The 15533-nt window shown below is 37.5% G+C and overlaps 1 protein-coding gene across 1 annotated transcript in view; it reads right to left on the reverse strand.

Moving 5' to 3' along the window:
- BMPR1A (bone morphogenetic protein receptor type 1A) overlaps positions 1 to 15533 on the reverse strand; it is a 129699-nt gene that overhangs the window by 73519 nt on the left and 40647 nt on the right. Inside the window, exon 2 of the mRNA XM_036736386.1 lies at positions 4766 to 4881. The gene's annotated coding sequence lies outside the window, so the exon portion shown is untranslated. The remainder of the gene's footprint in view (positions 1 to 4765; positions 4882 to 15533) is intronic.

A 15533-nucleotide genomic window follows, 5' to 3' on the forward strand; every position in this document is an offset into this window, starting at 1 on the left:
GGCTGTGTGACCCAGGCAAGTTATTATGTTGCTAAGTGTCACTGGGCATCTCCCTAAAATGTAAGTTGCAGAGATCTTCATTGGGAGAGAAAAATGCTCAATGGGAGTTCCCAAATCCAATGAAATCATAGGTCCCGTCCAACGGAATATCAATACTAGTAATGATCTATAAGAACACCAGCCAAGACTCCTCCTCACAAGGCATTCACCCTTGTATCACTGAAAATGATCTATAAACACAAGAAATCAATATATTGGCTGAGGAACATAACAGGCAAACTCTAGCGAAACGCGAGAATGAGATCACTCTGGTCACAATAATTATATTGTGCATTTAGATGGTCTCTTAAAGTTCGCAAATTCTTTTACATACCCATCTGCCCTCTCATTTAACTTCATTATGAGGGCTAAACAACTGAATTACCAACTAGTATAAATTAGACCCAAATCAGATTCATATAACTGCTAAGTTTCCAATAAATTTCCATTATTTGTATGTTTATCTTTAAAAGTGATATTCTCTATTCAGTTTCCAATTCTACACTACTGATTTCACAAGATATTTTGATGACTGAGTGAAAATGTATCTGTCTACTAAATGCCATTCTTAATCTCCCCCAGTTGTTAATCCTTCTCCTGCAAATTACTTTATATGTGTTTTGTATGGAGGAGACTGATGAAGGGAGTTCATAGAGTCACTGATCTAGAGCAGGAAAAGACCTAAGAAGGCATTTAGTCTAATTCCTTCACTTTAAAGAGAAGCAAACTGAGGTACACGTGGGTTTACTAACTTGCCCGACAGGGTTAGCAGAGGCAGGATTTGAACTCTGTAATTTTTCACTCCATAGCCAGCACTCTTTTTTAAACTAATTTTTTTTTAATTAACAAAAAACAAATTTCTTTCTCTGACCCCCCACAACGAAAAAAAAAAAGAAAATGAAAACTCTTTTAACAAATATGCACAGTCAGGCAAAACAAACTCCCACACTGAGCCAGTGCTCTTTCCACTATTCCCGTATTCAACTTGATGAACTTGCAACGGCAACAAGACTCAGATGTTGAAACATTCGATGAGCACCTCCTGACAGAATGCGGACAAGCTCACTGGCACCTTGTTAAAATGACAAAAGCCAACTTCAGATAAGTCTCACTGACTGGAGCTATTCCATAATGAATTGGCTAGTTTGAAGCCACCCCTTGTCAAATCCTAGGGAGTAGGTTACAATGACTGGGGCCACCCCAAGGTGATCTGATTACCCAAACACTTCAGAAAATGGATCTTCAGGAGTCGACCTTTGGCTGGCTTATAAAAGTGTGTATAGAAACCTTTCATTTTTTCTCAGTTGAGGAAACAGACCCCAGAATAGTAGAAAAAAAGAGCTTTCAAATGTCTACAAGCCTAATGGGACAAAAATGGCGGCCTTTGGGTGGGAGAACAGAAGAGCTGTATGTGCTTGCCTATGCAGCCAAAGATGAGAATTCCACTCCAAGAGATGGTAGCAGCCAGGAGAGTAGTAGGATACTGCCTTGGGACAGAAAGGCATGAATTGATTACCCATATGTCTTCTTGGACCCCTAGCCTTGGAAAGGGGTTGAGGAGAGGTGAGGTGGAGTTCCTAGGCAGCATGAAAAGCATAATCCAGCACTTAAGTCACAAAAGGGAAACTTGTTGGGAGTCACTTCAAGAGTAACCCCATGTGCAAGAGTCAAGAGATATGGATTTCTGGGCAGAGAACAGCAAAGTTCCCGGGCAGCGTGCTTCTTGGAAGATTTGCCTAAATGGTCCATGCAGCTAGAGAAGCAATAAGAGACCAAAGCCATTACATAACATGATGCTTGTAATCTACTTTCCTCTATTAATACTATGCCTTATTGCAGAGCATCACAGTTATAGAGCTAAAGGAAGTTGAGGGCATCTGGCCCTCATATTACAGATAAGGAAACTGAGGCAATTAGCCCAAGGTAACAGGGCTAGGAATTTGATCACAGGTTATGCTCTCAGGCTCTAAATCTAGTGCTCTTCCCTCTGTGCCATACCTGCCTCTTCTAGCATACACATTTGGACGCTGCAGTACCATTGCCTGATTGGGACATGTGGGAAAGAGTCCATCCTTCTGGGCAACCTTACCAGTCTGGGAGGGACCATATGTAAGATCTTGTAAAAGACAAGAAGTTTCACTGAAATTGTGGCGTCACTTCAGGTTCTGGTCCCTTCTAAGGGAAGCTCAAGAGCTACTGTCACTGCTTTATGTGTTTCCAAATCTATGTATGAGTTTCTGAGCCTGTGATATTTTCTCTGAGAATAAATAATAATAGTCCTCTACTCAATTTGCATTTATTGCCTTGAGTAATATCTGTATGGGAGCAAGGGATCCTGTTACCCACGTGTGTGAAATAAACATGAGCTACATTCAGAGATTTTCCCAGAATAAAAACTTGGGGGAGGAAAGAGGGCAAAAGAAGACAAAAAAAAACATGTGGCTATTTGGAGTTAACCTCTAAGGCTGGACACAGTCTAGATAAGCAAGGAGTTTGAAGACCATAGGCCATGTGAGATAGTTCTATTAACTGCTCTTCATACGTGTTGTTTTTCCCTAGTAGAATATAAGCACCTTGAGGGCAGAGATCATTTCGTTGTTGTCACTGTGTTTGCTGTGTTTAGCACAGTGCCTGGAACACAGGAGGCACTTAATAAATCTGTACTGAACTGAAATGAACTATTCAGTGAGGAAAATAATCAATGATAATAAAATCAAGCTTCCACAAGCGTCACAAAAAAAGAAGCATACCCAAGAATCAAAAAGACATTTTCCCTCTGGTACAGACATCTCAATAAGTCTAAAAATTATTTATATTCTCATCCTTAACAACTAGGTTCCCATATGAATACAGCCTGCTCAAAGGGCTATTCAAATCATATCCAACTGTAATTTGTATAATGACCCAATCATTTTGGCAGCTATGTGGAAGATGGATTGGAGAAGGGAGACATTTGGAGAAAGAAAACAAATTAGGAGGCTAGGCAAGACCTGATGAGACCCTGAACTAGTATGGTGCCCTAGCAGAGAGAAAAAGATGGATGCCAGATTGTTATAGAGGTAAAGGTGATGAAACTTGGCAATTGACTACATAGGTAGATGAGGCAAAGTGAGAAGTCAAGGACAAGTTCAAGACTGTGAACCTGTGTAATTGGAATGAGAGCAGTGCCCTCAAGAAAAGCAGGAAAATTCTGACAAGGGTGAGCTTGAGGGGAGGGAGGAATGAGTTCTCCTTTGGATAATTAAACCAGCCTATTGACTGTTCTGGAAATATACTTGTCATTTTCTGCCCCTAAGTACTTCTTTACTTAAGACCTTTCCCCACTCAGAATACCCTCTACCACATTCACCATTCTTGTAATTGTTGCAAGACTGAGCTGAAATTCCAACTTCTATGGAGATGCTCCCAGAACACTCCAGGGGCAACTCCTCTGACAGTTACCATTTAGCACCTGAAGCTGTGAAATGCCTTATTTTCCCCAAATAACTTAACACTGTAAGCCAAAGATGTCACATACTTCTCCGCATCTCTCACACACAGCACAATAAACATCTGCTGAGTGACTGGTTAAATCGTAGGATCAATTCTCAGAAGCTCTGATTCTGATGACAAACATGCCCACTCATACAATTAGGAAATGAGCACAGGGCTTCGCACACTTAACAAATGTTTACTGATTGACTGACTGATTAATCATCCAGAAGAGAGATGTGTAGGTTTTAAATGAAAAAGTCTAAAAAAGCCAAGAGAGGGAGCCGTGCACTAGAACCCTCAGCCCTCCACGGCCAGTGACCAAGACTCCTTGAAGTTTCTTTTGTTACTTGTAGTGTTATAACTAAGGTCATGATGACTATATAAAATACAAGCATGTGCATTAGTCCAAGCAGGTTCCAGAGAACCTCTCTTCTCTCACTCAGATGGGACACAAGGAGAATCAAATTGACTTTTCTGTTACTATTCACATAACAGTCCTGCTGCATTAATATAAAAGCCAATGTATGTAACAGCTTAACACATTTTAAATGCTTTTAAAATCAATCTTAGAAGAATTATTTACCTGTCAGTGACTAATAAGCTTAACACAAATTATTTCTGTTAATTGAATCTGGTCCCCAATGTTCTGGACTTCTAGCCAATAGTTTATATTTCTGTATATATTTGAAAGTAACAAACTGACCTAAAATATTCTATAGTTTAGATTAACTTCACATTCTCTAGTTATTACATTCAATATAATCATTTCTACTGCTCATGATAAATTATAAACTCTTGAATCTGTTGTTTGGAGAGGTCTAGTATTTGCTCCTAACATATAAAGTATGAAAATTTCATATGAAGATGATTAAATTTCAAAGTAAGCTCCCATTTGAATTTTGTCATCTTTAGAAGGGAAAACATGTTTTTAATCTTTGAAGTTAAAATCTTTCCAGTTAAACAGTACCATAAAGAAAGTTACATGAAGAAGCAATAAATAAACTTAACTGAAGTAACTCAATTAATAAGTGCAGGAAAATCTACTTGAAATATAATAATCTAAAATTTAAAGAATTACATTAAACATAGTTCTTTTTTGGAGATAAATGTAATGATATTTGATAAGACTAATTTATTCTACATATTCCTGAGACAGCAATCAATCAACAACATTTATTAAGTGCTTAATATGCTGAAAATAAAATGTTTTCTACCTTCAAATTTAACTTTTTAATGATAGGCATTATCTTACCTCAAGAGAGTCTGCTGAATAAAACTGTGTTTTCTGTTTTCTCCAAATTGCTTTGATCTATATTTCCACTTCATTAATTCCAAGGCAATATTAAAGTAACACATATTTCCATGAATCTGTTAAGATAAAAAAAGAAGCTGATTTAAAGACTGAGACAATTTTGTCCTTAGGAGAACACACATAACCTATTAAAATACAGGCTTCTTATGCAAATCAATGTCACGCAAGTATTTTTATTTTAGAAACTGAATCTTCCTCCTTAAGGAGCTCACTCCTCCCAAGGGCCTGGTATTTTTTTTTGAACATTTTCAGCTTTTTCAACTAAACAATTTTAGTGCACAGAAGTCATTAATTTTTTAAAATTTCATATTAGCTATTACTACCCATTAAAATTTTTAAAGAAATTTTACACTGCCAGTATTTATTATATTTTAGGTTCAAATGTTATAATGTATGTAAAGTATTTTGTAACTTTTCCAAAACTGTAAATGTCAGCTACTACTACAGTAATTATCATCTCAGTTTACCAAAAATTAAGGAGAATAGTTAGGGACAGAATCTTTACATTTAGGAAATTCTGATTCACATACTAGCTTCTAATCTCCACAAATGTAATTTGATCATATTTTCTGAATTCTTTTAATCACTTTTATCTGCATAAAACCCTACTAAACAGCTTCAATTTCCATCAAACTTTTACACCCCTCCCCAAGAATTATCAGGTATTTTTCACATCAGGGCTGTAATACATCTGTCAAGTTTCATTATTTATGAAGCATTATTAGTACCCTACTTGTATGCATATTTTTAAAAACCAACTCACAAACATGTAACTGAAAACTTTATTAAATTCACTTAAAGTACTAATAGAGATATTTGAAAAATACATTTGAGTATAGATGACATTTCTTTCAAACAGAAAAATATTCTACTGTCTATTTAAAGGGGAAAAAATTCAAAATGTTTATGAATATTATAATCCACATCCCATTCCAAGGTCAAAATGTCTCTGTCTCCAAGTCCATTTGGAAGTATCATTTGTGCCGCACTGAGGTTTAGTAGTCTTGGCAATAAGAACTAAATTTGTGTAAACTGGAGCCACCTAAACCAGTCTGGCGTATCAGATAACACTCTTTCTTAAAGACAACAGTCTGCTGAGCAGACAGGCTGCCACAGGACCATGTTAAATCTTTCATGGTCCACCTAAAGCCAGTCTGACCAAGCAGAGCAGTTAGCAAAGGCTTGTCGAACTTAGGAACTTCTGACCTCCTACTAACCATCCTAATCAATCACTTCTTACACAGATCTTCACACACATCTGTATTTTTTTGGCCCTAAGTTCTTAGAAAAACACACAGAAAAATTAAGATATAAATAAATAAAATGCTCTAGAAGTTGAGATTTAATGTCTTATTTTTACTTTTTATTGCCTAGTCTTAAAAATGTTTTTTATTAAATTAAGAAAAACCATAAAGGCGATGATTGTTGCTTAACTTTCAGCACATGCATTTTTCCAGGCAATTCTATTCTATTCTCAAGCTCCTTGAGTTCTTAAAATATTCTCCAGCCTTCTCCACAAGTTGTATGGAGAGTGGTGGGGTGAGGGGAGGGGGGTATGAGGATTAGGAAGACATGAAACCAAAGAAATGAGCTTAATTCCATAGAGAACAAAGAATCCATCCATCCTCCCCTGCCCCCTTTTCAAGATATCATATACCTAGAGACTCGTTTTAATCCCAACAAGTCCTTCTGACAGATTCACACACATAAATCAGAAGATGGGGAACTAAATAGAATATAAATATTAAAACAATTTTAAGTGTTTGTTAAAGTACAGTTTCTTCGGGTATTAGAAAATGATCGTGCTTTAGACTAATCCAGTGCCAATAGAGAGCTCTAACAAATATATTTTCATAACTACTCAAAACCTGCTGTCCTTTCTATTATTCCAACTTCTGACAACCTTTTTTTCCTCATCTGCTTTCCTATGGACTTTACTAGTATAAAGATTCCAAATCTAAGTTACCTCAGCTTATTTCTACTCTTCAAAAGAAACTATTCAAAAAGGCTTCCTGACCTCCAAGGTCTTCACTAACAAATCCCGAGAAGAATGAAGCAGAAAATCAGACTAAAGGGCAGGCGTTCTTCAGGCAGGAAGCAACCTATTGCTTCCCTTGGCACCCGGTCGCTGTGAACAGCGTTAACACCCACACAGAGTGGGACAACTGCTGGTGTGTAGTAGGCCTGCACTTTCATGACAAGTTCTCCCATCCTAGCACAAGCACATTTTAGAAGGGCAAAGTTCCTTGTTACAAAACTACATCAGCAAGACAGGTAGACGCTATGTATAGGACATGCACAAGAAGGCAAAAAGAGGAGCCCTTTTTTATAAAACATATTTGTTGTGCCAGTAATGCTTCCATGGCACATAGAGATTTCTTTTACAATAAATCAAGTTGTATGTGATACTGTAAAGACCCAAATCTTCTAGTGGACAGCAATTCACAAAGAGAAATAATTCCAAATGCAGTAGGTACAACTTTCAAATATTCCCTAAAAAAAGAGAAATGCCTTAGCTGGCCCTTACATCAAAAATCACTTATTTTTCACCAACAGTTCAATTTTTTGAAACTGCCCTACCATGATGGTTTGAGTTTTTGAAAGTTATAAGAATAGAGCATAAGCTGAAGCAAGCTTCAATGTAAAAGCTGAAATTAATTGTGTGCCTGTCTCCCAAGAACTAGGCTAGCCAAATGGTGGCCCCTATTTATGGGATCACAGCAACTCATGCAGGCTGGGCGATCTAAGGAACAGGGATTGCAAACTTAGGCAAAGGAAGGAACCACAACTCAAAATCATGCAATTCTGCAGAATAGCTGAATATATAAAAGAAATGGGTAATGACTTTTTAAAATCTTTATTATGGCTTTGACAATTTTATAAGCAAATCTTTCTGAAAACTAAAGCTGTTCTAATAAGAATAAGATAAAGGATAATAAGGAATAAGAAAAGATGGTAAATTCTGTTGAAAGGGACAGGGTTTTTGCCTCTCTTTTTGTCCCCAGTACTTAGCAGAGTACTAATCACTGCTAGTTAACTGACTCATTCAACCTCTCTCAGCCTCAGTATCCTCATCTATAAAACGGATATAATAATAGCATCTACCTTCCGGGGTTATTATAATGATTAAATGAGACAAAAGAGCTACATCAATTTAACTTATTATGCCACCAAGTCTATGCACTAAAAAAGCATATCCAGGCTGTTTATTCTTGCTTTAATTCTGGGAAGAATGGTTAGCTACTTTGCACCCACAATAATCTAGAATTGAGGCTAGGATGGAGACAACAAGCTCTAAAGGCAGGCATACTGAAGGCTCACAAGGAGGAAAAAGAAACACAAGACACCAAGGAACGGAGAATTCCCTTTGGGATTACCTCACCCTACAGCCTCTTTTCAAAATATGGAGGGAAACAAATGGCAGCCAAAATGCCCAATGTTTCCTGGCTAACGAATGGCACAGCTGAGACTGGAATTCAGGTCTCTTAACGACTGGGTTCAGCCAAGGCTTCATTCTACACAATACATTGTTTAGTGAAGTGGAACCTCTGACAGCCTTAGGAGAAAGGGACCACAGCTGCTGTTTGAGGTGGCTAAGTACACTATCTGCAGATGTGATGGTGTACTTTTAAAAAAACCAGTGAGGAACGTAATTAATAGCTTCAGCAAAGCAATATAATACAAAAATAAATTCACAAAAATCACTAGCATTTCTATATACAGTGCTAACAAAAACCAAGATGAACAGAAATAGCAATTCCATTCTAATAACTATAAACTGCATAAAATGTCTGGGCACTGACTTAGCAAGACAAATTCCAGATTTGTGTAACAAATACAAATAAAACTACATTACAATAAAAAAAGAAGACAAATAATTGGAGGGAAAGTCAATGTTGGAGGGGCCACTGAAGGATGAGGACACTAATATTCTGTGAACCGGTAATCAGTGAATCTGTCCAACCATTCTGGAAAAAAAAAAACCTGGAATTATGTTAGGAAAGTAACTAAAATGTCTATACACTGTGACCCAGAAATTCCACTGCTAGGCATATACACCAAGGAAATCAATATCAGGAAAAAAAGTACCTAATATATCAAAATATTAATAACAGCACTTTTTGTAGAAGAAAAGAAATGGAAACAAAATAGATGGCCATTATTAGAAAATGGCTGACCAAGTTGGGGCACAAAAATGTAATAGAATATCATTGTGCTATAAGAAATGATGAATATGATAAACATAAGAAAACTATAGGAAAATTTATATCAACTGATGTAAAATAAGAACCAGGAAAAAAATATGCACAAGACAACAATTAAATGGAAAGATCAATAAATTTAAACTGAGTGATGCAAAATAATAATGGCCAAGCTTGACCTAAAAGAAGAGATGAGAATGTCTTTCCTCCAATCCCCTTCTTTGCAGGGATGAGAGAACATAAGTGTTGGCACACTGCATACAGTATCAGACTTTTCCAATATGTTGTTTAGTTTTGCTGAATTGGTGTTTTCCCCTTTTTTGTTCTAAGAGATCACTGGTTGGAGGGGGAATAGATAGGTAAATGTAAACATAATATAAAAATATAAAATTAAAATATTTAAAATATAAAACCAGTAAAAATGTACTTTAAAATTAATGGCAAGATATTCATTATTCAAGGTTGGGCTTCACCAACACAATAAAAATGATTATGCTATCTAAATTAATTTAAAGATTTAGTGCCACACCCATCAAGCTAATAAGAGGTTACTTTGTAAAATTAGATTAAATAACACAATTCATTTGCAAGAATATAAGAGATAATAAAAATGCAGGAATGAAGGGGCATGGAATTATTAGATTTCAAGCACTATTAAAAGCAGTAATTATTAAAATTATCTACTACATATTAAAAATAAGCAATCCAGTGTTGGACAACCAAAAGAACATAAACTATTGGTGAAAGGGCTCCCTCTTCAACAAGAATTATTGGAAAAAATAAGAAATTTTGACAGAGGTTATGTTTAGACCAGCATCTTATACCAAAAGTTTGCTAAGTTCTAAATGGATCCATGATCTAAATATAAAAGTTCATATCATGAAAGAAAATCAGGAGGAGGTACCTTTTGTGGGGCTGGGGGGAGGGGAGGGCAATGGGGGTTAAATGACTTGCCCAGGATCACACAGCTAGTAAGTGTCTGAGGCCACATTTGAACTCAGGTCTTCCTCACTCCAGAGCTGGTACTCTACCCACTGTACCACCTAACTGCCCCGAGGAGATACCTTTAAAAATTATGACTAGAGAGGGGCAGCTAGGGGGCACAGTGAGTAGAGCACCAGCCTTGGAGTCAGGAGGACCTGAGTTCAAATTCGGCCTCAGACACTTGACACACTTGCTAGCTGTGTAACCTTGGGCAAGTCACTTAACCCCAACTGCCCTGCCTTCCCCCCTGCAAAAAAAAAAAAATAATTATGACTAGAGGAAATATTCTCAACCAAACAAAGGATAGAGATCACAAATAACAAAAAGGATCATTTTGATTATGAAAAAGCTTCAATGCAACAGGGAAAGGAGTACACATGTATGACTGGTATAGAGAAAGTCCAATAAAGCAACTTCCTCTACTAGTGCAAATCAACACTTGTTTTGAAATTTCTAGTAATAGATTGTTGCCTAAGGTACTTAGAGGTTAACATAAACAAAATCAATTCAGCTAGAAGAAACCAATGAGTTATTACAGGTCAGCTGTACAATGGTCCTGTCCCCACTCAAAGTGAGGATTTCATGATACCGAGTCAATGAGGCAAATGTCCCCCCCCAAAAAAGACCAAACCCCAAAATCCAACACTCTTTAATAGATAACAGTAGCAAAGATACATGGAGACATTTAGCAAGGTTATAAGTACTGATGAGCCTAATCCTCCAGGTCCCCCAGTTCCCCTACAGGGAAGCACATAAATCAGGAACAAAAACAGCCTTAATGAAAGTGAAAAATAAGTCAGACCCAGAGAATGATGCCCCCTTTCAACACTGGCTTACAGGATGCATCAGGTCAAGGAAGGCCTTAGTACATTTAGCCAATCAATGAAACAAGCAGAGATCTACTGACAAATGTGGAATCTGAATGGGCTTTGAGTATCTGGCTTCCTTCTGGGGCTCTAGGTTAGAAAACCATGACTAGGGGCTGCTTATAAGACTTGAAATTCTACCTGGACCATGCAAGCAGAGTCAGGGCCTTGGGGCTCAAGGTCTACGGACAACATACGGAACCCACTGCTAGGGGGGCGACATGGCGGCATGTGGGGTAAGGAATCTTTGCTTCAAATCTGTCTGATATTCAAGCTATAGAAGGAATTAATACAAATATAATAACAACAATAATAATAATGATAGCCAGACTTTATACATAATACTTTACGCTTTACAGATATTATCTCATTATATCTTCAACCCTGGGAGGTAAGTGCTATTAATATTTCAATTTTACAGATGAGGAAACCGAAGCAGACAGAGGTACCCCAAGTAGTGGTTCTCTCAGTCCACTTCTCTAATTCCTGGCCCCAACCTCACATTTATGACAAACTTCAGTTGTTCCTGCTATTCTGACAGGATCTTCCTCCTACTTTTCCATGTTCTTCCTCCTTGGTTACTAAACACTGCATCCATCTTCTAAGTGTTTTTACAAAATAAAATAATTGTGCACTGTGTACATTAATCTCTTCACTGCCATTCCCCTCTTTGTCATTAGCGTCACTGGTCTATGTCATTATATCCCTGTTCTTAGGCATCTTTGTAGACTCTTCGGCCACTGAAGGTCTGATAAGCCTTTCTCCAAACTCTGTCAAATTCACTCCCCCAAACTTTTTAAAAATATTATCTCACAACTCTGAGATGCATGTGTTATTATTATCATCCTCATTTTAAAGATGTGGAAACTGAGGCAGAAAGAAGTAAAGTGACTCAGCCAGGGTCACACAGCTCATCAGTATCTGAGAACGCTCTCCCCACTGTGCCACACTATACTCAGGGTCCTCTTCCTATGGCTATCTCAAGTGACAGAATCGTTCCTTCCCATGGCTCCCTCACTTCTATTTTCTCCTCACCAGTCAGAACCAGTTCCAAAATAGCAGTTCCCTTAAAGTTTCTTTCCTCCACCTTATGAAGGGTAAAATTATCAGCAAAGTAAAGGGGAGAATTTTTAAGCCGCTATTCTTAGCAGATGGCAGCCTACAACAGAAATCCAAACAGCTGAAATGGCCCCTCTCTTCTATATCCTGTTTCCCTGCCAGCTTTGAGATCTCTTATCAGAACTCATCATCTTCCTATCCCTTTTTCTGAGATCAATGTTCTAGGATATCCTCTCATTAGAATATCACATCTCTGCCTACCTCCTTTGACTCTAACAGAAATGATGCCCACCATGCTTCCTCCTTCCAGGTCATGGATTCCCATACAGGATTATATTTGCTTCATATAGAATGCTATTCTACCACTCTTTTTATCAAATCTGTTCTTTATAAATAAGATCTACACTTCTACTGTTGCATTCCAGCCACAGGTCATACCCACCAAGTCTTAGGGATAATTTATGAGGTTTATTTACCTGCACAGAATAAGATCTCTAGTTCATTTTATTACAATTATGTTGTGAATTTGTACCCATATATAAGGTCATTAGTATTTTTTACTTTTGCTACCCTTCTTCCTGGATATTTTTTGTAAATTACTAGACAGCTCTACCACTCTTCTTGGGCTCCTAGACAGGAATTCAACAGACATTAGTGGTCCTCCAAAGAAGCTAAGCTCTCTAAAGAATGACGCTATCTTTCTGCTTAAGTCTGTATCTCTAGCACCCAGCACCTTGTACGTAGAAGGTGTTTAGTAAATGCTTCTAAATTGAATTAAGGTAAACTAAGCCACAAGTCTCATTTTGTAGCTAAGGAAACCACAGAAAAGTTAAGTAATTTACCCAAGATCACAGAGGTAAGAGCAGGCCTATATTCTCTTCCAGTGCTGTACATGTTGTTAATCTGAATATGGCGTAATACTTACAGAGGCAAGTTTCTTCTTCTCCATCTATTTTCAGGGTAAAGTCCTCTTAATCAGATTCACAAATCTTCAGGCAAGCGCAGGACATTGGATACACTGCAAACCTGGCTAGTAGCCCTATTCTATTCTCAGGCCCCAACTTTTAAACCATCTGTTTTACTACCTATTATTTCCTTTCCCTTCTACACCTCCTATATCCAATCACCAACAGTGATGACAACATAACTTTTCCCCTAAAATCTGGTTTCCTAACTAGAATTTCATCTAAACATTCTACTGCCAAGCATATATCCCAAGGAGGTCCCTGACAAAAAAAAAGTCTCCATACACACCAAAATACTTATAGTAGTACTTCTTGTGGCAGCAAATAACTGGAAACAAAGCAGATGCTGCCAATCAATTAGGTAATGGTAAACAAATTATAGTAAATTAATATAATGGAATGCTATTTCCATGTAAGAAATTATGAATATGAGGAATACAGAGAAAATGTAAAGATTTACATGAATTAGCACAAAATGAAGTAGAGGCAAGAAAACAATACAGTGACTACAACAACATAAATGGAAAGAACATATAACACTCAAAAATGAAAGTTGAAAAATTACAAAGAACAAGCTTGACAATGAAGAAGAAATATGAGAAAACATCTCCCCCCATTTCTTTGCAGGAGTGCAGGATTCACAATTGTGGAACAATGCATTCATCAGACTTCTTCAACATAATGACTGGTTTTCTGATTTTTTTTTCTCCTTCCTATTTAAAAAAAATTCTTGGCTATGTGGGAATGTTCTCTGAGAAAGGGAAGTGGAGAGATACAGGAGGAAAAATGCAATGTAATACAAAAGAGTTCAATACAAATTTATTTTTAAAAAAGGAAAGAAATGTTCCAGAACTACAAAAAACAAACTTGTTTCCACAGAAGAGATGTGAGAAGACACCTCCCCTAACTTTTTTTGCAGTGATAGGGGTAGGGCAAAGACGGTTCCATGGTATATAACGTTGTATATGTTGTCAGATTTTCAGTATGTTGATCAATGTTGCTGATTTTTTTAATCCTCTTTTTTCAAAAAACTTTGTTATATGAGATGGCTCTCTGAGCGGGGAAAGGAGAAAAATGCAGAGGAAATTGAGACTATGCAAAAGCAAAAGATACTATCAAATTTGTTTTTTAATAAAATCATCTAGAAATACTTTCTAAGGGCCTAACAGCAATATCATGTCCCCATGTAAAATACACAAAGTGGATAGCAGTCTTCAGGTGTGATGTCTCAGCAGAGAGATGGTTTGGCAGATAAAGTGCTATACCTGGAGTCAGGAAGACCTGGGTTCAAATCCAGGCCCAGACACTTCCTAGCTGTGACCCTGGGCAAGTCCCTTAACCTTTGTCTGCCTCAGTTTCCTCATCTGTAAAATGAAGATAATAATAGCACCTACCTCTCACAGTTGTTGTGAGAATAAAATAATATTTGTAAGATACTTCACAAACCTTAAAGCACTAAATAAATGCTAGTTATTTTTTTACATCCAGTCTATATTTCATATCACACATAGCCTCCTTACCAACAACCAGAATTCATTTTTCTTCCTTCTTGTTATCAGTCCTATTCCCTCCTAGTGGCATCTGAGGATCCTCCCCATCACCATTCTTCCATGAGACAAGGACAGGTGCTTACTCCTCAGGGGGTACAGCTCTGTCCTCTGTGGGAAAATCCTGAAAACTATTATGGATACACACTATCCTGGCAAAACTGAGCATAATATGCGCTTGCCTTTTTTTGAAGTATTAATCAAGTAAGATTTTTAAGTGCCTACAATGTGTCAGGCACCATGCTAAATGCTGGGGCAAAAGACAGCACCTGCCATCATGGAGTACACAGTCTAATGATTAAGTCAAACAGGTAACTAACACTTTAACAGATTCACCCTTTTCTAGGCACACTTTTCTATAAAGTATCAGTAAAATAAAAGATTGCTGAGATACTAAAACGGACTTTCTCCAGGACCAATGGCAGAACGTTGGCAGTGGAAGCTTTGCCCTTGAAAGACACCTTGGCTCACATAATTTTCTCAATTTATATGAACAGTATTTATATTTAGCTCAGCGACCGAGTGAATCTGTGTTTTGTTTGACTCATCAGGAGTAGTAAGAGAAGACTAAAGTGACGAACATACATATAGACGGCCATGTCCACCTCACCTCAAAATGAAATCACCACCCAGATCAGTGATGAAACACAATAAAGGCTTGAACCAAAAACCTTCTCACTCCAAAACACTTAGAACTATACCTCAGGTGGGGAATGAGACATCTCCAGATTCTTGGAAGTACATTTAAAGGCTATGGAAGAAGAAAGCTATAGCAACTGGCCAATGCTAAATTCTCCCCTTTCCTGTAAAGTTTCTAGGAATCAATCCATGTGCAGAAATTGGTAGGCACAGAAAAACAACTAAAAGCCTACGGGTGTAAGAGTTTCTTCCTCCCTTTTTTAATTCACCCCACCCTTGAAAAGGAGCTACGGGAATGGAAAGGGGAAAATGACCCCAATTCCAAATAGGATTCCAGTGTTTCTTGGCCTGCCTTCTGACTACTCTTGAGCCACATGTGGCTCTTTTATATTCCACCAGATGTCTGGTTTAGATATTAGTATATTCTACAAAGAAAACAAAAATCA

The sequence above is a fragment of the Trichosurus vulpecula genome, chromosome 8 (assembly GCF_011100635.1).
Source record: "Trichosurus vulpecula isolate mTriVul1 chromosome 8, mTriVul1.pri, whole genome shotgun sequence".
NCBI lineage: Eukaryota > Metazoa > Chordata > Mammalia > Diprotodontia > Phalangeridae > Trichosurus > Trichosurus vulpecula.